This window comes from Taeniopygia guttata, chromosome 1 (assembly GCF_048771995.1).
Source record: "Taeniopygia guttata chromosome 1, bTaeGut7.mat, whole genome shotgun sequence".
NCBI lineage: Eukaryota > Metazoa > Chordata > Aves > Passeriformes > Estrildidae > Taeniopygia > Taeniopygia guttata.
In genome coordinates this window covers 36,464,026-36,489,624 of record NC_133024.1, presented here as the reverse complement: position 1 = coordinate 36,489,624, position 25,599 = coordinate 36,464,026, and positions in this window count along the sequence as shown.

Genomic DNA, 25,599 nt, shown 5'->3' with positions numbered 1-25,599 from the left:
AATTTTTATTATACCCAGCCACAGATACATTTCTCTGAACAGAATTTTGACCAGCCTTGAAGACAATAAACCTATTAGACATATCAGGGGGAGCTCTCATGCTAGGCAAGAGGTCAGTTGCTCTCCCCAGAATGCCTATTTTTGAAAAACATCTTCTAAAGAAAATCATTACAAAGGTCTTCTCTGTGATGCCTGTGGAGGAAACATCTATAAATATCTCAGTGATATATTGCTAAAAAGTGGTACTGGAAGAGAGATATTTTTCCTTCCATCCAGTTATTTCAGGGCAAAATCTTTCTTCCAAGAAAGCTCCCAGTGTCCTGATCAATAATAATGTTAATGATGGGAATAAGATTTTAAAAAACACTTCAATATATACATATTTAGATTCTGAGACTAGCCACTGCTGGAGTTAAATTTTTCTTTACTGCACAGTTCTTCAGTTGATCCCCTGCCAAACTTCTGTACGGGTACAAAAACTCAAAACAAGTCTATAGTTCAAGTATTTAACTTTTTTCTTACAGTGAGTCAGTTGAATATTTCTGCAAAAAACTTAGAGGTCAGACATGGTCAGGTCCTCATGGTTGTCCAGCTTTTAGTAGTTTCTGGGTCATAATCCATTCCAGATGGAATGCATTTCACCAGTTCTTTACAGTTTGTCATAAAAGCTTTGGCTTTGTACCACATGCTTCTGCTTTTGCAATCTGCTTGCCCTTGTTACTGTACATGGTGTGCAAAGCTTCTCTTATAACAATCACCAGATTTTCCTTCTCTGAATGTTGTAGAAAGGTTTACATACAGAGATTGCCTTATTGAGTCATGAAAATCACATTTTATCCATATCTGAAACAAATGTGAAAAGAAAAGTTCACATATATTCTGTGCTTGTTCTCAGGAGTGCCCTTCTGAGAAGACAGAAGTAACTCCCCAGGAGTAACTTGTACATATTACCCCTGTCTTTCCCATGTGACTCCTTGTACAAAGGAGTCTTCGTCTTTTTTGTAGCCACCTTTTCAATACTGGAAGATGGTGACAAGGCCTTCCCTAAGCCTTCTTTTCTCAAGAGGGCTTACATCCTCTTCTCTCAGCTTTTTCTCATGCAGCAGTCTTCCCAGTCTCTATTTTCAGTCTCAGCCCTACAGCCAATTAATTTTTTTAAAGTTTTAGAGATATTCTTCTTCAGTACATGCACAGAGATAAGTGGTTTTTCAATTTGGCAAGAGCAATTTTAAGGGTAAAGTTAAAGCTTTCAAGCTTTATTAAGTATCCAGAAAATCAGAGCCATCACAGCCCTTCCTTGGACCCTCTCCAGCCTGTCCACATCTCTCTTATATAGCTGGGAACAAAACTGAACATAGTATTTCAGGTGTGGCAAGTAGAGCATGCTAATTTATTCAGAATTTGAAGCTGAGATATCATTGTTTCAGGATGAAAATAAAATTTTATAAAACATTTCAAAACATGTATTCTGAATTCTGAAAGTAGTCATTCCTGTAGTGGTTTTCCTCCATTAATGGTTCACAGCACTTTCAAATTTACTAAGTCATTTTCCTGACTGTAAATATAGAAAAAAAGATAAAGCTACTCAAAGAGAAGGAAAAGACTTCTGAAAACATATAGGTTAGCAGAGGAAATTGAATTTGCCACCACAGATGGGCAGGGAAAAAGACATGGGATCCTGGCCTCATTCCTTAATCATGCATTATCCCACAGTAATGAGGGCATCAATAAAAGAAGAATGGTACCATGAAGCCAATTCCCTGTCTTTAATAAAATGTGCTTTTGCAAGTTGTAAGGACATCTAAGCAGGGCCCTGGGGTTTCAGGCCCATACATCTTTCATTTTTTCTTTTTTAAAATGAGGCAAACCTTTCCTCAGAAGTTGTTTGCACTCAAGAATGATGACAAAACACATGATTATGTTGTGTTAAATGTTGTCAGTCTGACAAGAACAAAGCTTGTTTGAAAAATGCAAGTCCTTTTTTCCCTCACCACATGAACAGTTTGAGCAAAAGAATCTGGCACTGGAAGGAATGTGCCAAGACCCACTCACAGAAGCTATTATTTATATAGTACAATATGCTCATATCATCAAGACCTTGCTCTCTGAAATATATACCTCAGCTTGAAAACTGTCAGTACCTACAAGAAATGAAATGTTAAAAAAAAAAAAAAAAAAAAAAAAAGTGCTACCTACTGTTCAAGCACTGCTGCTTCATTAATATATCTTCACTGAGGAGAATTATTAATTTATACCTAGGAAATAGCATCTTCCAGATGTGCTTTTACTGTCATCATGCTATAGGAGAAGTGTAGTTTTGTTCACATGTGCTCTGAGTATTATTCATAGTAAATGACAGTGTCTACTGATGTCTTCAAAAACAGGCAGCTGTCACTGCTCACTTTAGACTATTAGGACAGGAAGCTGCTGTTTAAATAATAGCAACATTAAACCTACAGCATTTTCTTGATATGATTTTTCTTATTTTTACCATTTTCTTTTCTATTATTCATTTAGATTGTGTTCTAAAGGTGTAACAGTAAACCATAAAATATGGCACAAAAAAATTTAACATAATTCAAGTTAATTTTCAGTCTCAAGATACACTAGCTTGCTAGAATTGGTTTTCTCAAAGGAGAAAACATATTTAGAAAAAAATCCTGGCTAATCAATAGGAAAATAATCTACTGACACATGCACCTATGCCTCTGTCCATCCATACAATTTTTTAAATTAAATTAAAGTGGGCTTTTTTCTAAGTCTTTTTATGTAGTTAGAACTCCACTGGCAAATACTGTCATTTGTCAATGCCAACAGCTATTCTGGTGCCATCTTCTGTTAAGTATATAGACTTATACGTGCATATATTTATTAATTAATTTATCGATAAAAATATAGAAATTGATAAAATGAACTGAAATTATTTTAGAATATCATTCCTTAGAGAGATTCCTAGAATTTCCTTGGAAAAGGCTGCAGATTGAGGAATGGAGAGGGAGAGGAGCATATGACAAGATGTATAAAAGTCTAAGTCAGGAGCCACAGCCTCAGCTGTGGCAAATTACTGTGGCTTTGCTGATTTCTGTAACCCTCCAGCCTTTCTACAGCAAAATCTTTTATCTCAGTAATCAAGCAAGGCATGACAGGAATACAGCTCCATGAGAATAGAGTCTGAGAAGGCAAGAAAAGGAGTGGACTGCAACTTTTAAATTCGATAACCCTTTCCCCCAGCTTCAGGACTATAGTGAGGACTAAGACAGCTTCATGACAGGATGGAGATGTCACATTCAATTTTTATTTGGAATCTAAACTCAGATAGTAGTAGAAATGGTTTATTAATGAATCGTGTTCAGCAGTATTGTCTACTTTGAGAGTCACAGAACTTGACACCTCCCAAGGCCAAACCTAAAACTGTAGTTTTGAACTAAGAGTCGCCTTTTATGCCTCCATTTACATAAATTGAATTATTATTTTTTTCTTTGAAAATAGAAATATTTAAAGAATTTCACCCTTCCACAGCATGGTATACTTTGTAAATAATGATCAGGTTAAACAAATGTTGCAACAGAACTCTAAATTTGCTTTTGCAGGTTTTACTACAGTTAAGAAAAAGCATTCCATTAATACCCTTCACACTTTTGGATGAAGCAGAGTTAAATATTCTCTGAAGGCACAGTCCAAAAATACTCCAAGAGAAGAGAAAGCCAACTGACGAAACAAACCAAGAAATGCAGCAGCTACACAGTGGAATACTGTGATCTTTATGTTTCCAGAGGGTTCAAAGCAAGAGAACCAGCTCAGCTGGATAGGATTCAGCCTTGTTCTGCCCTACCTGCATAATAAGGAGACCCCCTCACCTTTACATATTTATGTTTGGAAACACAGATGGGTTTTTCAAGTTAAAAAATTGTCCTTGATGTAGCCACCAAAGCTTTCTTTTCTTTTTGCTTTTCCTTTTCCTTCACCAAATCAACCTCCCCCATCATGACCACTCCGTCACCCTGGAATCTATAGTATTTGCTATTATCATTATTTGAATAAAATAAAAATTTTATTACTATAATACAGTAAGACAAAACCAAGCTGTTTACATTATGTAAGAGAACAAGAGCCTTTTAATGTACACAAAAGAAAAATGAAAGAAAGAAATCATTTGAACTTTCACTAGTCTTGCTCTTTGTTGCAGGCTGTGGCATTGTTTTCTTTAATATTTTTTTAAAGAGAAGGCTATCAACCTGCTTACTACAGTGACTGGACCAGACCTGGTCAGTGAGGGAAAAGTGTGGGTTAAAATTAACTGCTCTGCAAATGTAGCTGTTCACTAGCAGCAAGTATAAGCAAATGGGAGATGGAGGTCTGGAAAGAGGGTCCAGAGAGAGAACAACAAAGGAGGAAGAGACTCAGACTGAGATGCCCCAGTTTATTGCTCCTTCATACCTTTTTAAATAAATATGTGTCTATATACATTGAAATGAGAAGATTCAAAATAAGTGCAATGAAAACTTTGTTGAACATTTACTTATTATGCATATGAAAATGCTGGCCATATCTACATGATTATTTTAGAATTAGATATCTAGTTACAAAAATCTTACATTTTAACAGCGTAGTGATAGGGGATGTAGAGTCATGTAGTAATATCTAATACTTGTTTAAAGTTTGCTGAACTCTGTAACTTAGGTTTATTAAAAGTTATTTTTAAAAGAAAATTAAAATTATTTATTAGTTTTATTTTTACCCAACCTAGATGTGCTTTCACAATAGACTGGTCCAGAATCAGAATCCTTTTTTTTTTTCCTTTGTTGTTTACTAACACATCATCCAGCTGATGGCAGATAATTCTTCAAAGCACTCAACAGGGTGAAGATGCATTTCAACTGGGTGAAGATGCAACAGTGTCTGAAACAGGCAAAGAATCCTTTTCTGCTGTGTTATGGTAATGCTTTTCATACTCTGGCATGATGCTCTGGCATCGTAGTCATGCACTGGCACAGGGTCACCCATATCGTGTAATTCTTGCCGTACTCCGTGGTACCTCTTATGTGTGTAAGAACAAACAATCTCCCAGAGAACAGTCTTGACATAGCTGAAGGGGATAGTCCTGCCATGGGCCAGGGACCTTTCACAGTAGTTAGTGAAGAGGACCAAAACTGAAGATGAAGAAGACCATTTGGGGTTTTTTAAAAGTATAGAAACTTCTTGTTTGTATGGTTTTTTGCTTTCTCTCTTAGCCTATGATATCAGTAGTAGGTAGTGAGACCCAGCAGAGAGATCTGTAGAGTGAAGGCATTGGTGCTGAGGACCTGGTGCAAACACTGTGCTTGTTGGGCTGTTCCTTTTTCCTTGAACTGACCACCTTTTGGAGATGAGAATGCAATAGGTGTGCTTCTGGAGCACATTTGGTTAACTCTGACCCAAAAGGTGCTTTGGGACTGCTCTGTGTCATGAAGGAAAGCTCAGTAAATAATAGCTACTAAGAGATTAAATCCAGAAGATGAGAATCAGGAAGCTAAAGCAAATGCAACCACAGCCTGCACAACTGATGTGCAGATCACAGGCATAGTATGAACTTTTCTTGGTTACCTGACTCAGCTTTCTAATTCAGATAAGCGAAGTCAAGATGATCAGGAGCAGTTCTAAGCCTTTCCTAAACTCAACTTCAAACCTACAACTCCCCAATTATAGAGAAGAAGCAACTATGCCTAAGTCAGGAAATAGGCTAGGTGGTCTGAATTTGTTTGGCTCATCCTTGTCCAGGAAAACTCAGGATTCTTCAGTTCAGGTAGCTTTAGAACATGCAGGGGGGAAATGGTAAGTAAGAGTATCCCTGAGAAGGGATTTTTCTTCTAATAAAATATTTATCTGATAGTAGATGTAAAGTCAGTGAGCCTCTAGTTGAAAGAAAGCACCTCCTCCCCCTTGGACTTTCTCCAGCTCACAAATCTCCATCTGCTAATTGGCCTTAATCCACAGAAAAGAAAGCCTTCATAGAACATGCAAAATGCTGAAATTATGCATCGATCCATTCTCATGTTTTAAGCCAAAAAATGTATTTCTTTAACCTGGAAAAGTAGGTAATTGAAGAAGTAGTTTAAAAACTAAAACCAAAAGTTAGTGGGAGGAATTAAAAAAAAAAAAAGGTGTTGGGGAGTTGAGTTAAGAAACATGACTATTAAGTTATAAAATTTTTTTGCTCAGAAAATGTACACATTTTAAATTAATCAAAATCAGCCAACCCTCAACAATAGGAGCTGGTAAAAGAATTACAAAGTTAATATGTTTTCCATGTCTTCCCATTCTGCAATTAATGCGCTTTTTTTACTATGTTAGAGCAGGTCCTTCTGCATGAACACAAGTTGTGCTTTGACTCAAATCCCTCAGGTTCTCAGTTATTAAAAAAAAAATCCTGATAAGAATAAAATATAAAAAAGCCCTTTAGGGACTTTTAAACCAGAATGAAAACTGTAGCTTGCCCTGCCTCAGAATTTTCCACTCATTTTCTTTTCATATAAAGCCGGAGCTTCATCAATAAAACTAAATGATAATAACAGATTAGTCAAGACACTTCTTGACAAAACCTCTCCCATTAACACACTAAACTCCACTCCCACAGAATTGAAAGATTAAAAATGAACTAATTACCCTTACTTTAGGATTCTAAGTAACTGGTTCCAACCACCTGGCTCACAGCTGCTATGGAAACTGTTCAATTAATCAAAGTAAGGTTGTTTTTTTTCCTGATTATTTAAAGAAAAAAGAGAAACTAATGAAAACCCCCACACAGTCAGAAAACACTCACCCTTCTGGAATATTCCAGACAGATTTCAATCAGTCCAAAATATTAACATATGAGCGCTATTTCTTCAGAGAAGTGAGCATTTATAATAAGATGGTGACAAACTTTTGCTCTCTTCTCTGGCCTCCTAACACTATGATATGAACATCTGGTACAAGAGTTTATCCTTTGTTTAGTATCTGGTGAAAAGCAGAGTGAAGGAATGATAGCTTCAGCTGTCTCTTGCTCCATTTCCATTACGTTGGTGAAGACAAATGTGTGCTGCATTTCCTACAAATATACTAACCTCTGTGTGAAAAGTTCTGCACAGACAAATTGTAAATTTGTTGACACATAGTCACATGGTATACGTGAGGAGGAGGAAATGTTATGTGTAGAAACATGTTTTGCCCTCACCTGTGACTTGTAAACACATTTCTTAGAGACTAGGATTAAAATGCTAATTTATTATGGTCCAGCATTTTCACAAGACATTAAGAAAATTCAGTAGTAAACCCATCACAGGGCCCTTGAAAAGCTGTATCTGCATTGTCTTTAATTATACAAATTCAATTACTTAGTGTAAGAATGATCTGTCAAGCCTTACCCCTGGTTTCAATGAAGAGTAAGATTACAATAATGTAGGAAAACTCCCCAAAACATGAAATGAACAAGAAATTGGGTAACTAGTGTAGTCCAAATTTAGATCTCAATAATTAATCAAATGGAAGTATTTCTCCCTTTGTCCTTCAGTCCTACGGATAAAATTCAACTATTTTTTAAATAATTTAATCTCTGTTGAGAGACTGTTATTACAACTTCATGTAGGAATAGGACAAGGGGGAATGGCTTCAAACTGAAAAAAAGTTTTGATTAGATATTACGAAAAATTCTTCTCTGAAGGAGGTGAGGCACTGGCACATGCTGCCCAGAGAAATGGATGCCGAATCCCTGGAAATGTTCAAGGCCAAGGTGGAAGGAGTAATGTGGAAGGTGGAAGGTGTCCTTGCTCATGGCAGGGGGATTGGAACTAAATTAACTAAATTATCTTTAAGGTCTCTTTCAAGCCAAGCCTTTCCATAATTCTATGATTCCATGAACTAAGAACATGATATCAGTACTTTTAACTTTGGTAAGTAGCAAAAAATATAGGAAAATTTTCTCAGTTAACAAGATAGCCCTACAGATATATACTTGGTAATCTGAGATACTTAAAATAAATTGTTCTTTAATGCATCTAAGTACAAAATGCATACTCAGAGCCAAAAAAAAAAAAAAAAAAAAAAAAAGATATGTTTACAGAATTTTCAGGGAAGAAGCAGGTGAAGGCACAAGCCTGACACAGAATAATATTACCAAAATTTAACTATCTGAAAACATAGTAGCTCTTTCTTAAACAAGGGAAAGATACTTATCTTTGGACCAGTTCAATTATCTCTTTTACAAACCTGTTCCATAACAGAATGGATCAGCTTTTGCAAACAGCTCTTTTATACTCTTCCCAATAGCAAGGAATGTAAAATTCAAAATACCTGTCTTTTGTTGGGCTGAACATACATTCAGTGTGGGTTCAGACCTACAAGACAGACCTGCCTTACACTGCTGTGTCTGTGTCCTTCCAGTTCCCTCAATTTTTGACATTTTCTGAATTTTAAGTTCTTTTTTCACGTTCTTGTAAAAACAGATCCTGAAGAGCTTGGAGCATCACAGTGAGCTAACAACTAAATACAGTTTCAGTCCATAGGTTGGACTTGATCTTAGAGGTATCTTCCAGCCTCATTATTCTGTGATTCCGTGATTCTCATGTGAAACTAGGGCCAAAAATACAGTGTGATTCATAGTTCCTAAGCCAAAAGACAATGAATAGAAATGGTGTATGTGAGGATCTCTTTGCTGCTATATAAATCACTGGTGGAAGCAGCATGGGTCTAATTTTTACCATTTTCAGAAGAAAGCAGAAAAATCAGAGGTGATACAGAGAGTAGCAATGTTCTGATCCAAAGACTAGAGGAAACATCTTCTAGCAAAAGATGCAGAGATCAACACAACCTAGAAAAAAGATAGCTGAAAATTAGTAAAATGTGTAGCATGTTTCTGTTATGAACATACCATATATTAAAAGGACCACATGATGCAATAGTTTCATTTGTTCTTTAACTCTGGTGAATACAGATATGCAGTGCAGCTCTGCCAGTGTAGAACTGCTGTAATGTACTAAATAAGATAAAAAATGTATGGTTACATTGATCTTGAGCATCCTGGTATTATGTGTGCCTTATGCATTGGTGGGAGATTCTGGGAAAAAAGAGCAACATGTTTTTGGTTTGAAAATAATAAGTATGTGGGTTAATATGACTGGATTCCTTCGCATATAATAAAAATTGAAATAAAAGTATCCAAATGGAAAAAAGCAAATGGTCCATTTCACACTGATGTATTCACTTCAGTTCCTGTGAACTGTTTGATCTAACTATGTAGCTGATAAATGTTAAGATGAGAAGTGTTCAGGAACACACTGAAAACAGTAACAGATTTTCAAATATTTATGTTTGCATTTTCGTATTTTTTTGCTCTTTCAAACTATCAAATAGCATGAGTCTGCTTTAAAAAGAGATTTTCATGCCAGCAAAAATGTTTAAATCATTCAAACTAGAAACTTAAATGCGTTCTCCTTTTGGATTATTTTTGTAGTTTTCATAACTGGCATTCCACCGGGACTGGTATGTCTGCTGGCTGTAGGTGGGTAATGGTCTCACAGGATATGCTTCGCTTTTTTCAAATAAATATAGGCATACATTAGCTGGAAAAGCATCTTGGGAGAAATTTGCTTCTCAGTTTGTCAACATTGCATGCAACCAGGCATTATTATTGCTTATTTGTATTACAGTTGTGTGTAGGGAGACTGAGGCTGTTGTAGGCAGTTGAAGATTATACAAGAAGTATTTTACTGTATAATCTTCAACTGCCTACAACAGCCTCAGTCTCCCTACACAGCCAGCATACAAGATGCACTTATGTACTTGTAGACTAAGGAAGGTCATGAAGAAGCCACAATACTTCCCATCTCAAACTATACCTAGCCATCACTTCTAGCTATTGGTCAAAAAAAAAGTAGAACTATAAAACCTAGACCCTGCAGCACGTGTTTGATGGAGAAATTGCTAGGATATACAAACACGTATTCCATCTCCCTGCTCATAGTGAAGCAGTCCTTGTAGATGAATGAACCAAAACCTCCAGGTATCCCTAGGTTATTTACTCTTGAGCTTATTGCAGCATGAAGCTGCTGGTCTTCTATTATTTTCCCTCTCAGTTTTATCCACTCTTTAACAGAGTCCAGGCTAGCATGACATGAGGTGATGCCTGCAAACAGACATTGCATTGTAATAGTATCCTTAAAAGTTGGCACAGCACAATAAACAAAAAGAGAGGAAAATGTCAGGATAAAGTAGCACCTTGATTCCCAGGCTGCTTATCCCACATACAAGGAGCTAAAAGGAAAATTCCCTGGAAATTCTGTTCCCAATCTAACTTCTTGGAGGTAAAAAAACTTATGGTCTCCTGCCAGCTCTGCCTAATTTGTAGTATCAGGCCCTGAGAGAAGATGACAGCTGCAGACGGTGTGGAAGAAAAGCCACCTTGCAACATATTTTGTCAAGTTGCAGTGTCTGGCATTGGACCAGAGCTGGTATTGCTGGAGACATGATGAAGTGTGAAAAGTCCTGGCAGGCATTTTAGACAAATAAAAGATGGGAGGCAAGGGAAAATCAGGACCAAAAGAGATTAATATTTGTGAGGTTTATAGCAGAAGAGGCAAAACAATAGGAAATAAGAAAACCTCCACAGGGGATTTATTGCAACAGCAACAGATTAAAACCAGGATGGACCAGAAGAGGAAGCTTATTTTTTCCATCTGGACATTCACCTGAGGGAAGAGATCAGGTTGTGAACAGCAGTCTGAGAAAACTAAACGGTCAATAATGAGAGAATTTGCAGCCTGAAAATGTCAGAAAGGTCAGTGAGACAGTGTGTGTGTTTAGGGAGGGAACAATAGTGGAAGAGTGCAGGATTTTCTTAGCTGGGAATGGTAATGGCACCATTAAGCTGTCTGTTTATTATGGGAGATAATTCTGCAGTGTTGCTCTTGTGTATACAGGTTGGTGATGCCCTAGCTGCATGTGAAAGTGGGAATTGCTTGTCACTCCTTCCACTGAATTCTGATTCCCTCAGAAAGAGAGACCTGAGGGGAGAGAGGAAACTTCAGAAGGAGCTTTAACTGGAGGATCAAGGACAATCATAAGGACATGCTAGGTGACGGAACAAAGGTGGAGTCACTGCCTGGCTCCACTGGTCCAACCTGCTGGGTGGTGAGGTCTGTTTGATTTGCTGGAGATCCCCTGTGTCCACATGGAAGTAGGACAAATAAACCACATAATCCAGGGAAAAGACAAAACCATTTGGAATAAATTAAAAAAAAAACAAAAACAAAAAACAAAAACAAAAAGCAATGAAGTAAAAGGTGAAGGCTGAGAAGGCTGAAAGAAGGGCCCATAGGTAGAATGCAATGTACAAAGTGCAAATTTCAAAACAAAACCAAAAAGGAGTTTGTGTTTCCTGGTACATGGTAAATGTCTGGATTGCATTCCTAAGAAAATTCTGGCAACTTTTGTCTGTCCAGTTTATTATATCAAAGGTTGAAGCTTTGTATGAATTTTGTCGCTCATGGGCCACCAGTAGTTAGGAGAGGAAATGTAGCATTATTTTTAGCAGTAACTTGCCATGTCTAGCAAAATCAATGACTTTTTTTTTTGCTCCATTACTGTCTTCTCAGGAAAAGTATATCCATTTCCTAACTGTGCAATGCATCACTGGTAGACCACAGAGTAGCTATTTTTAGGTGACAAAACAGAAGTAACCAATGGAACACAATTCTCTCTAGTGAGGTACAGACATAACGCAGCAATGGTAACCTAGAGAAACCAACCAACTACACCCTGTTCCTATTATGGAGGACCAAGTACAGAGTACCAGGACGTGGCTCTGACAAAAGAGAAGGGAGAATAAAGATAACTACATGGCAAAGTAAAAAAGAGTTGGCTGGGTACTTGTCCCAGTTGCAGAGCTGGTGTCCTGAATCAGCAGCATAAAAAATTATGAGGCTCAGGAAACCCTTTGATGGGAGAGAGTAGTAAGCATCTGTGGTATATGGTAGTTCTGGCTCTTCCTGTTGACTTCTCATTTGCTGAATCCCCACCCTCTGTTTCCTCTTAAAGAAAAAAAAAAACAAAAAAACCCCCAAACTTCATTCTGGTTCTCTTCTCACTATCGTCTCTATTTGTGTCTTCTATCTCTGAGACTTGTAATACCCTGAGTAGAGTAGTATTTAATTTCATCAATTTTTCCCATGGAGGCATTCTGTTTCAACTTTATATATCTGCTACTGATAGAGGGGTGTGGTCTCCAATAAGGTTTGAAGGGTAGACAAGACAGATTATTAAAATGGAAAATTAAATCCTAGTCCTCAACTTGGAAATACTGTTTTTTTTTTTTTTTTTTCTTTCTCCTCTAGCAGAATTTGCAGGGAATCTGAAGTAATCAGCCTGGCTAGAAAAACTTGATTCCACCCATAAAAGTGGGGGCTTTTCAGAAGCACTGTATGAAAAGGCTTAAGCTCTTCTTCTGACCATGGATGATCTCAGTGATACCTTCATCGAAATGCAGAAAACTTCTTCTTTTGAACTTTCCCTAAAATACACTACAACTGTAGCTTGCTGCTGTGGATTTGAGTGAATAATGGGATGCATTTCTATACAGAGATGGAAGATTTATCATGCCTTCAGATATACTGAATGGCTACAAAATCTCTTTCAATACACTTTTCCTGGTATTTTAATTGCAGTGGTTTGGAATTCATTTCAGTTTCAAGTGCCACTGGCATGAAAAAGCCCTTCATTTCTAGCATATTGTTGAAGCACTATAAAGATGAGAACACTTCTGCCAGGAAAGCTTGCTGATGGGCTGAGTGTCTTGAGGATCAAAAGGTATAACCTTCCCTTTCTTTAAGGCTTCAATGAAGAAATTACTGCTAAGTCAAGACAGGTTTATGAAATTTAATAAGTGCATGAAAGAAAGATTGAAGCAATTTTTTGTGATAACATTTTCAGGTAGGAAAAGGCCTGTCTATTCTGTTTGTTGTTGCTGTTTAAGTCTAAGTTAATGTAATACTTTGAAGATGTTATATATATATATATATATATAAGATTCATATTAATTCTTATATATATATATATATATATATATAAGAATTAATTAATTAATACAGTCTGATCTCAAGAATACCATGGATCACACAAGTTTCCCTCAGACATCCTGACTTATGACATATATGTATATATGCTTGAGGAAATAGGAAATAGCCTATTTTGTTGCCACCCTCATGTTCTTGGCTTGATTGTCCCATATAAAATAATTTATAAAAGGAAGAAATTAATTTCCCTAGAGCAGTGAAGAGGAGCAAGAGTAATGAGGCAGACAAAGTGAACCAGTAAAACCAAGATGTGATCACAAAACCATGTCAGGTTTGCTGTTATTCTGTTTGATATATATCTGACACTTCATAACTCCTTTGCCATGCAGATATTTTATGCCTACTGCTCATCTTCAGCAAAGGTTTGTCCCTCATATCTGTGCAGACCCACCTGAAGTCAGAAAGTACCTCAAGCCTATAGTTCTATCTGCATAGACCTTCTAGCTTGATCCTGTCTTGGATTTCTCATGGCATGCCATGAGTGATGCAATGATGTTTTAACAGTCATGCCTGTAAAAATTAGGGAAAATCAGGAGTCCAGTGGAGCAGAAAGATGTGTAGTAACTAGAGGCCTCCCTGGGGACTAGAGATTTGCTTACACACACCTTACATTGATCCTATATGTTTACCTTGGCAAATAATTTTAATTTTTTGTGTGTGCACCATTCCACTGTATATGAAAACATATTAATTTCCTTTATTAAGCATTCTGTGAACATAAAATTATTGAAAGTGTGAGAGATTTCTACTGTGATAGGGACCATATGTAAACCTCATTTGTAAGTCCATACATACTGTGGTCTCTGCTATCATTGAGTTCAATTGCAGTCTTCTTCAGAAGGAAAGGAAATCTTTTTCTGTTCTGCTGTTTCAGCCTTGTTTATATATTATGCATATCCATAGTTCTACAAGTCCCTTTACAGCCTAGATTTAGATTTCTATGGTTTTCTCTTACAGAGTTCCCTGCAGCATAGGAAGGGTTTGTCCCTACAAATGGCACAGAAAAGATGGCACAGTTAGGAAACAGGACTTAAAGATTTGGAATCAGTCTTGATGAATGGAGGTGGGTCAAACAGTAGGATCTCTAGAAACAGCTCAGAGAATAATTCCCACAAGACAGGAGATACAAAGGGTAACAACTTCTATGCATTTTGAATACTTCTCTAAGTGGTTAAAGGTTTAGGCAGAAGGATAGAGCAGACGTGGAAGTGCCTATGAGCCCTCCTCCACCTGCTTCATTTTCACCTGGCAGCTTCTCAGATAACCTGAAATTGCACCACCTCCTTCTGCATTTGGACATGCCTACCATTACACTAGCCTGTTTACTGACATGGTGCTGACATAGGAATTGGAGCACAGAGGATTTCTCATGTATCAGAGGATGGGACTCAGTGTTTTTTTATTAAAGACATTTGGTCTTTGGTTGTTCTGCAGGTTGCCTTGTGTGATACCATGCATCAGTGGTATGATAAGTACATCAATCAGGTACTCACATTATTGCAATATTACTTTATTATTATTATTGGCTTTTTTCCCCCATCACAGATTACTCTGTTCAACAAATGTATCCAATGCTTCCATATATGTAAGAGAAAAATAATATGTTCTTTATTTTCCAGATTTTTGGACACATGCATAGGCACACCAAAAATGGGGTAGACTGTCACTTTGCCTTTTGTGTGCTTTTCTTTGATTTAATGTCTTTTCATGACTAAATACCATTGAATAAAAATAAGTACTGCAGGCACCTGAACACCTATTTGAGAATGAGAGATGGCATTATAGGATGGACATTTTTCTTCCTGTCTTTTTGTTCCTTTTTCACAGACTCTCCTGCTAATACTAACTTAAGTAGCTCACAAGGGTGTTGTGCAGATTAATTAAGTGCTAAGTATTATTAAGCAGACTGCAAACCTTATAAAGTTTAAGTTGAACTTTTGAACCTATGCTGTTCATATGGGTGCTAAATTAGTTAAATGAGCTTACATAATATTGCAGTATCCAGATGAAACAACCACAGTGAATTTAGGTATGTAAATGTAATTACTTGGCTTGGAATTTGGCCAAAACACCATAGACAGAATACTAACCATGCTCCTATAAAAGCAGCTGCATTTTTTTTAACTGCTAGAATAGTATATATCTTACTTTAGATGGATTTTTATATCACAGATTATTGGACTAGAAATCACTGAAATAATATTTTTCAGATTTTCACAAATCAATCTCAGAAAAACCCAAAATATTCTGATTCGAAGCCGCATGTTTGATGGTTATTTTTAAATGAACAGTCATAAAAATGGGGGGAAAGTGAGGCTTTAGTTGAGATTTTTTTAATCCTAAAATAAAAATCATGTCAAGCGATATTTTTAATTAAAGAGGGGAAAAAAGTAAAGGGCAATTTCACAACAGAAGATAATCTATTTTAAATGTCACTGAATAGGGAATATCATGTCCCAGAGAGTGATTCAGTGGGTGATTGCTTCATCCATGGGTGGTGCCTTTGTTCCTTAACTACAAAAGATCGTAGAGGTTTACCGACTTTTATAACTTGAACTCTGGTCATGGCATTGTCAAGCCGACGGAAGGTTGTGATCTTCTGGGTGCAGAAGCCATGAGCTCTGTCTGTAATTTATCAGATCATCTATAGCATGATGCTATTAAGAACTAGAGACTTTTATTAAGGTTTATAGGTCTACAAGGCTGCTGAGGACTTTGCATGTGGTTATTGTAAAACCCAAATAAACCTGCCTTCCCCTGTACAAGCACACAGATCTTTTCTAGGAAGTGTATGCAAGCAGTGACCATATTAGTTTTTTTTATCAGCTGCTTTCAATATAGCACACTTTCAGGTATGAGTCTCACCATGCATTTGGCATTCATCTCCCAGGGCCTTCTTTCAAAACACAAAATAAATCTGAAATGTGTCATAGCCTTCTAAATTCTGCTTGTTCTCGTGTGCATATCTTTGTCCAAAATCTCAATTTTAAAGACAATTAAAGCATGCGATGCCCCCATGAAATGCTATTCTGTAACAGCGAAGGGTTTGAAAGTGTTCACTGTGCAGATAACCACCGTTTTAATAAAAATAATGATTCCAGTGACACAAAGCATTAATTATAAAGTTCATTTAAGGTAAGCAACCCCATCCAGATATTTTTATAATTGTCATAAAATTAATTCAAGGTAAGTAGTCCCATTCAGACTTTTTAATAATTATCTCAGTGTCGTGGAGAATAGAGGCAGTTTATGGTTTTTATTTCTTTTTACATTGCTCATGTATGGTCTTTGGAAGATGTTGCAAACACTGAATTGCAAACACTGAATTTTACAATATTTCAGGAAATTATTGTGCCATTTTACAAATGAAGAAAGGAAAAAGAATGGAATCAAGTGAGCCAAAGTGAAAAGAAAAAGGTTTTGTAACTGAGGTAAATAATAGATAACCAATTTTCATTATTCTGGGGTACTTTTCAGTCTACCATTGTTCAGTTTCAAATCTCTTTTCTAAGAAAATTGATTTATTAAATATTTCTTTCTCTCTTTGTTGGTCTCAAGAAGAAGGTAACAGTCAACTGAAAATACCTGATCCTAACCAGATTCAAATCAAGGACTTTCAAAAACAATTTATGTTATGTATTTGAAGACATGTTTAGTCTTAAAAGAAACGAAGTCAAATGGGGAAAAACTGTGTGAGGAGAAAGACTTTTCTCATTCATAAGACTTCTGACTCTTTGTAAGTTTTAATTAGAAGTGTGAAAATTAGTGATATTTGAGCAGTCTATTGGTAAAACTAACCTAGCAGGTAGACTTGTTCTCTGGCAATGTTTGCTTTCTTCTTTCTATGTGATGATTCTTATATGTAATTTCTTCTTAACAAGCTGAAGATAAGGCTTGGCTAAACATCAGTTAAGGCTTTGGCCTTTGCAGATCTTTCCACTGTGAGTACATAAAGCAGCTTTCAATGGCCAGTGCCTCCGAGCTGCCACAGCAGTTCAGACCAATGGTCTGTTTTACCACTATCTGTGTGACAGTAGCTGGTGTTCAAATACTTAAAGACACAGAATAACAAACAAGATAGTTGTTCCATAACCTTTCCTGGATTCTGTCTTTTGTTGTTTTAAGGATTTCCTGAACTAGGAGGTTTCTTGTGGTCCATTCTCTTAAATGGGAACTCTTCCCAGTTCTCTTAAATGGGAACTCTTCCCCATCACTATGAGGAATAGGGTCTTGAATCCATTGGCTTTTCTGAATTGTGTTAATGAGTTTCACAATTTAATTCTTCTAGCACAAAAAATATGCTTCTGTTTTCTCCTCTCTTTAACCTGTTTCCAGATCATCTGATGCAGTGACAGATGCTTCTTTATTCTTGATTACTTTTGAGCACTATATGCTGCCACATATTTTGCCTCTTGTCCAGAGCTTTATATATAGTTTATAGAAGAAATTTCCAAACTCCTTCAATTCCACAACACCAGGGACACCTAGAGCTGTTCAAAATTTAAATTTCATGCTGAAAATATTAGTTGTGATTTAAAAAAAAGCAAAATTGTGTCTCTCTAGTTTTTAACTGGGAAGATTCTTGTCATATTCACTTCTGTTTCTAGGAAGAAAGCAAAATTTATCTGAATCCCCAAAAAAGGAGAGAAAGTAAAGCAGAGCTGCTACACAGACAGCATGACTCCCTAAGTGCCCTAGCCCTGAAGCCTAGTTGGAGGGAAAATTGTCAAATTCTGCTTCTTCCAGAAACTCAGTTTCTGCTGGATATGGAATTTGACAGAGCTTTTCCGCCTGGGGCTCGCAGCTGACATCTACATCTGAAACAGGTTTTTCCCACTCCTCTAGAGATACCTTCAAAAGGTATTCCTCACTTGTGATTTTTCCTTAAAATCATGAGCTTTTCCTTTTCCTTTTTCTCCTTCACGGCTTTCTATACTTTTTTCTCCCAGCTGTAAGATCTGGTGAGTCCCATAAACTCTGGAGGTGCCTTAGTGCAGAATTTCTGTCAGTTGTATTTTAGACCATCATTTGTCAAGTTAAATTTTATTGTGCCAAGTGATGGGGATTTATTTAATGGCATTTCTCTTTACAGAGTGACTTTGGTGGTTTTTTTTCCTAAGTTCACTTTCATTATCCCCTGCTAATTAAGACCTTTTGAGAGGAATATAAAAATTAAGCCTCCACTGATATCTCATTCTTTGTGAAACTCTCTGACAAGGCTCACTGCCTTTACATAAAATGTGATTCTTCTCTGAAATTGAGTGTACAAATTAATATATGAGATTCATTTTTACTTCCCTTCTTGCTCTACTTCTGGATGTCTTGCTACCTTCAAACAGTACCAGTCTATTACAAGAGACTCAATGACAAATTTTTGAACTCGAGTAACTTTCTAAATTGTTCCTGCAAAAATTAACAGCTGTCATTATACAAGTCTTGCTGTGCATTTTCTTATGATCTAATGTCTTACATAACTTAGTGTGCTAATTTTTCTGGTTGATACTTATCTCAAAGATTATAGAATTTGAAGACTGAGTGTCTCATTGCTTGAAGGAAAATGAGTGACAAAAAAAAGGCCTAAATGCATGGCTGAAGTATTAGGGACACCTCTGCAAAGCCACTGTGCCATGCTCTCAGTCAATCCTAATGTTTCTTCTGTTGAGTAAGGTGATTTGGTGCAGAGGTGATTTGCTGTACCAGGTGAGCTAAATTCATTGAGAAATGTATCTGCTGGCTTAGTGTGAGTTAAGCTGAGGTCAGTTCTAGGTGCAAGTGTAAGAAAAAGCACAAAAGGATTATTTCCCATGCAGTACTTGCCTCCGGGCATTCAGCATACTTGCCCATTCTTCCTGAAGAGGATAGTGAAGCAAGGAGCTTTTATGTCAGACAAGAGATAGGTATCAGTTGCACATATTTTTGGCTGTTTACAACATCAGAATAGCATCAAGGGGACTGTAATAGCTGTTCAAACAGGGTTTATTATGTTCAAATTAAAACTGAAGCAACATCCTTATAAAAAGGGGTATGAGCTTGCAAGCTGAACAGGGTTGAAGGGGGAAGACATCTCTTTGCTGACTTCTGAAGTCAGCATAACAGTATCAGCGTCCTTCCAGGAGGTAAAAATGTCACCATATTTACACAGACACCTTTACAAAAGATTATTTTTCCCTGAAATGTCATTATTTAAAGAAAAGTCATTTATACAGTCTAATGTCTAGACAGGAGAAGTATCCAAAATTTCAGATTCAGATCTTGAGGATATTATGTATTCCAATGTAATAATATGTTGCTGATTTTTTATGGACCTTTTCACTGGCAGGAAGTTCTTCCAGTGTAATTTTCTTAATGATAACAGGTGCTGCTCATATACTACCTACTCAGTGAATGCTCTTCCCTTAAGATCTCCAGTTGGCCTCAGCACTTATCAGCATTTGCAATAGGAAATTATAACTTGGGGCCAAATTAACTTGAGTCCAGGAGCTCCACTGTTATTGAATTATTAGATATAATGGCATCATTAATGAGAGCCCTTGCTGAGTGCTGTGTTGTGTGAGGTTTGTATTATGATTTGATTTGAAAAGTTACCAAATGCTTGTGATAAGGTTGCAAGCTATACAGCATCACATGGGAAAACATTCTTGTTTGGATCTAAGCATGTTTTTGATTATATGAATTCTGAGTTCTGGACCACTTTCTACACCATCTGCAGCCAATCTGCATAGCCTGGGAAATTCAATCAGACATCTTACCCATCTGTAAAACCAGAACTGCTCTGTTACTGTTTCACCCTAATTAATGGGATTTATTTCATTTGCTTCTTTGTTTACTGATAGCTCTGCACTCTAAGTCCCATTAAGATGAGTACAGACTAGCTTCAACACCTGATTAAAACACCTCTAGGAGTATTATGTCAGTTATCTAAAAATAATTTTACTGATAAATTAAATATATCAAATTGTGTGGACATAGCAGATATGGGAATACACAAGTTTTGTAGTTCCAGTCTTAAATAAGTAACTGTTACCAAAATCTCTTTTTCACTTTCTGCAGATTGGTATTGCATATAGTTTTAGGAAATTGGATAATGTCGCTCAAAACAGGAGAATTAAAATCAGTTTAACAGAAGAACAGGGCAGGGGGATAGGAGAAGGTTATAGAACTAGTGACAGATTTTAAACTATGAAAAAGGAATATTAAGATTTGGGCCTTGTGCTGCTGTTTGGTGTAAACTGAAAATAACAATGAAAAAAAACCCAAGCTCTTCAATCTGTCTCAGACAAACCACACTTTCTAGGCTGCAAATTTATTTTAAGAACAACAAAGACAGAGAAAGAAGAAGAGTAAAAGGAAGGACTTGACACATTGCTATTCCTACATCACAGAACTGCTTTGGGCGACACGAACTTGCTCAAAAGTACCATTTGTTTTCTGAGCTACTGCATAAACAGAATCAAATTCCAGCTGCTGCTAGGCTACTAGAACCAATGTTAATCAAATAACACAGAATGTTAAATGAAACCCTCAAAAAACCTATGTTGTCCCTTGGTTTGAATTTCTGTTATAAACTGCTTGCCAGGTATAATTTCCACTTATAATGAAAGCTCAGTTACTCACTTCATTTTTTCATGTTTAAACTGAAGAAAATGCTGGATGAGATCTTTTGTAGCAGTACTAAATTGATAGATTTGTAAAGACAGAGTAAAATCCCTTCAGCTAATTCTGAATCATAAAATCCCACCCGCACACATCCACACACACCTTTTGAGCTCTTGATGATCTTGAAAGTTTGTGGTTGAGGAGATGCGGTGCCTAGAGGCAGAAGGTCAGGTGTGGGAAGCTGATATTTAAGAAGTGTTTTATGCAGGGATTTCATTATACCCACATAAAGCCAGAAAAAAAGGTTTTGTAGGTCATGCATCTGACCCGGAGTTACAGGATGTGATTATTTTTGTGCTCTTTCAATTAAAGCCACAGCTCAAACACCCATAGATTTGGAAAGGGCCCTTGGGGACCAGCAGCAGGCAAATGCTCCCTGTGACAGAAGAACAGCACCTTCTTCCTATGAAGAAGTGTACTGCACTTCCTTTGTGTACTCCACCTTAGGCAGACAGAAAATTGGGATTTTAAGTATGAGAGGCTTCAGTGCATTTCTCAGCACATGTGCATATAGTCACTCTTGCTTTACAGGCTCATTTCTTATCTAAGCCTCATATTGCATCTTCTCCAGAGCAAAGCCTTTAAATCGAAAGATGAATGGGTCTAATACAGATTTTCAGTGAGTCCAAAAAATTAAATACTGTTTTAATGAGCTGTTTTTTGGACTCTCAGCTACTTAAGGCAGTTATTCTCCCTTCTGAATGTCTGAAAATTGCTGAGTACTTTGTGGTCACTACCATCAACTACTAATGAATAAAAATGATGGTGATTATATCACAAGAACCAGAACTCTGAAAAGCTTTAATCACAACAATGTAACAGATTAATTAGGATGTCCAAAAAACAGAAACAATGCATCTGATTTTGAGATGCTTGAGTGGGAATTTTTACAAGTGTACAGAGAATTTTAATAACACGGAAAATCAATTATATTTATAAGAGGTATAATAATCATAAATACATAGTAAATGTTAGTGCCAAGTCTGATATAGTGCCTTGTGTCATTAGATCTCAAAGCATTTTATAAAAGAAATATTCATTAACATCATAATGAATACCAAATTAGTTTTGCTAATTTGCATTATGTGCAGAGTTGTATCATCAGGGTAGAAAAGTAGGCAGATAGCTGTGTGTGCAGGTACATCAGTAATTTAGCTTATTTATTGGGGTGTAGGAAGTGATTAATGGGAGCTGAAAGATTTTGCAAGCCTAACAAAGAAAGTAAAAACAAATACTTTCTGATTTGGTCTAGATATGGTAAACTGCAGTAACAAAAAAAAAGAGCAGTTGGCCTTTGCTGTTTGAAATTGCCTATAATGTATTTCTGAAGCTATGAGGTTTCATATGATTAAAGAATGGACTTCACACATGTGCAATGGAATATTCTTCCCTGCTTTCAGTAGTTTAGTCACCTGGGGCCTGTGGAGTCCTGGTAAATCCATTTGCAAGACATCACGGAAGCAACATTGGATAAAAACCTTGAGAATGGCAATCCAGAGGGACTGCTTATTTTCTGTTTCCTGAAATGTACTTAGATTTTTTTTCAGTTTGACCTCAGATTTCCTCTGTTTACCCAGAGAGATATGGTGTATGTCTAGAGAATATATACTGCATAAAGTTCCTCTGAAGCACTATAATCATAGAAATGAACTCTGTTACAGATATTCTATGGAGAGCTGCCTTGCATTCTGGTCACATGCTTTCCAAAGGAACGTTTTTCTGCTGGGAAATGCTATGTCACCTCAAGAGTATGAGGATAACTTTGCATTTGTAAATAAAATTTACTTGCTATTCTTTTTAAAAAGCATTTCAGTTTTGAAGGTTGGGCTTTTCTTTATCTTAATTTGATTTTATTATGGGTAATTTAATTGGGAAACTCAAAAAGCTGAAAATAAAACAACAACAACAACAAAAGATTTTGTTGCAACTATGTATGCCAGTAAGTCAAAAATTGCATCTTGTATTTCAAATCACCTTTTGCAGAGCATTATAGATATTTTTTTTTTTTTCGCTTCCTTTCATTGTTTGTTTCTCCAGTCTGGAACAAATTGCACAGGAGATTTGTGGATTTTTCCATAAAGTTCAAGTTCTAGCTTATTAGCTCCTTGGTATAGGCATCTGAGTTAGAAATTTAGAGTAAATATATTCAGGCAATTAAGCTTCATTTTCTGATCCCTAAAGTCACACACAGAGAGAGATTAAATTTAAACCTGAGTTGCTTTGGTACTAGCAATTGTTTGGCCTGTTGTTTGACCCATGTTTTTATTGAGCAGATCCTTGCTTAGGACTTTTTGGTGAATTGTTCATCTGAGATTTTTGTAACACAATTTCTGTCTGACTGTGTTCACTGGTACCAGATTTAAAACCACCCCCTTCCTAAGCTGAGTTTTCTGCATGACACCTGCTGTAAAGATGTTGTAGAGCATGTCTTTCCAAGTCCCTCCCTTTGCTTGAAGACATTGGCAGGTATAACTCTTAGACACTTCATATAACCTGGAGAAATCTATACCTGAATAAAATTTAGGAATGCATAAGGACTGTGACCTGAAGAGTATATTATAAATTCATTTAATAAGTAATATTTATGGAACCTAGTTTGTAATGACAGAGTATTTTTTCCCTCAGGAGCTATGTGTTTTACTCTCTTGTGCCATATGCTGTTGTATAGAAATTATGATTAAAAATGCTGTCCAAAAAGAATAATGCCCTTTTTTCATAAGTTTTTGACCACTCTCCATCTGGTGGTCTCAGGGAGACCTTCAGCATCCCCATCTGGTCCAATGTTGTATGTCATTGATAAACACAGATGGAAGAGGAAAAATAGTGTCTACTGAACAAACTTATTTATAGGCTGAGGAAACAAGAGGTTCAAAAGTGTTTTGATAGTAAGGAGCACTTCAAGAAAGATTAGAGAAATTCTTCAGACATTCATCACAAACAATCCCCCAGATGCTCACTACAATCTATCACCATCCTCTGTTAACTCAAGCCAAATCCTTTTCATCAAAATACTTCCTTGGCTAACTCTTAGGAAACCAAAGGAAAATAAATGGGTGAAGCCTTTGAGTCAAACAGTGATGTGTGATTTTCCATATTATTTAAATGCTTGAGTGTTTGTGGTGCAGTTTTGCCTGTGCCCACTATCAGTGTATCCAATCGTATTTGGACAGGCAGGAACTTTACCAGATTGACAGTTTCACCAAACCTGTCTTTTTTCAAGCAAAAGGAACTCAACCTGGATGGACATCAGCTGTTCCTGCTGCTTCATCTCAGGGTCAGTGGTCAAGCCCTAGTCTGCTTTCCTACTAGCCTGGTTTCCCTAGACACAGCCAGGGAAACCACATGGCCTCTGGTGAAGAGGCTAATTTGCAATGTAATGAGATTTTCTGGATACCCTTTCAAAGGTTCTGTGCCTTAGCTCCCTATTCTACAGGGATGCAGGAGGTCATTTGGAGGTAGGCCAGACTCTACTGTGGCTTGTAATATGCAAAAAGTTCCATAGCCGGATGTAGACTGTTTGATTTATTATCATTTCTCCTGCATGACTTTAAACTATCCAGAATCAGTGTCTCCCAGGGCTTTTAGAAACCAGAAGTATCCTGGAGGTTTTCTACCTCAAGTAATTTTCAGTCTGCTTAGGCCAGACTCCCCGCTGTATGCAGTCTAATGTCATACATATCTCCTTCATACATGCCTTCATTGCTGCTCTCCTTAAGTGTGGAGAGGTAATGCTAGCCCAGATGAAAATAGCCCATGTGATACTTTAGGATTTTAGTTTGTACATTAATTTAAATCCTGTACCACATTAGTGTATAACTCTAAACTCCACATAAAGTGTTAGTTACTGTCTTTACATTTGGGTCAGACAAACCAATCCCTCTAAGCCTGAAATTCAAGGACACCCTACTGCCTCAGGCTCCAAAAAGTACAAACAAAAGACAACTGGGGGAAGAAAACTGGGGGTATATGACTTCATTGCCTGAAGCTGTAATTACAGGATTATCCCCTGATATGTAAATGGACCAAATTTATATCTGCCTGAAAAATCTTGTGACCATCATCCATTTGGGTGTAGCCTCTTGGGGAGGCTTTGTCTGCCCTTAAAATACCTGAAGGCTCTTCATTAAATATATCCGTTTTGATTCTTTATTTTTGTCTGGTCTGTCTTTTCAGGTGGGCAGAAATGTGACTTATTCTAAGCCTATTCTTAGAAGTTTTTTTCAGGATTCCATGGCTATCAACAGCACTGGAGTGAACTGACATATGCAACACCCATTTCTTTGCCAGGGCATGGATGCAGAGTGGTGCTGGATGCCTCCTAATAGGGAGCAGGCATGCTCCGAGTTGTCAGCAGGAAGTGAAATATCTCAGCATCTCTTAGACTGGACCCAGCATGGTGCACAAAAAACACTGCTGCCTGCTAGCATGTACCTAATTGTATTGAATTGTAGTACTATTTCTACAGTGAGATAAGTTAATGAACCTCAGCTGATTATGCCCTAGTTTACTTAATAGTTCACATTATTATTTAAATGTGAAGCAGTAAGTACGCCAGCCTGTAATTGCTTCTACTATTTCTCTTTTTTATTATAGTGCATCTGTAGCATGTGATTTAATTATGTTTTACTCTATACTTTACATGTAAATGAAGAAAATGGTCTCTTTTTTTTGTCTTACAACAATGGTATTAGTGAAGGGCAAGCTGCTAGGAGGGTGAGGTCCAGGAATGGGAGGAGATTGCAACAGGCAATCTGAGAGCAACTTTAGCCAAGCCATATAGGTTTCATTTTCCAAAGCAGGACACCAGAGATCAGCGCACTGAGCAGCCGTCTGCCTTTTATGTGAGAAGCTCTTCTCTGCT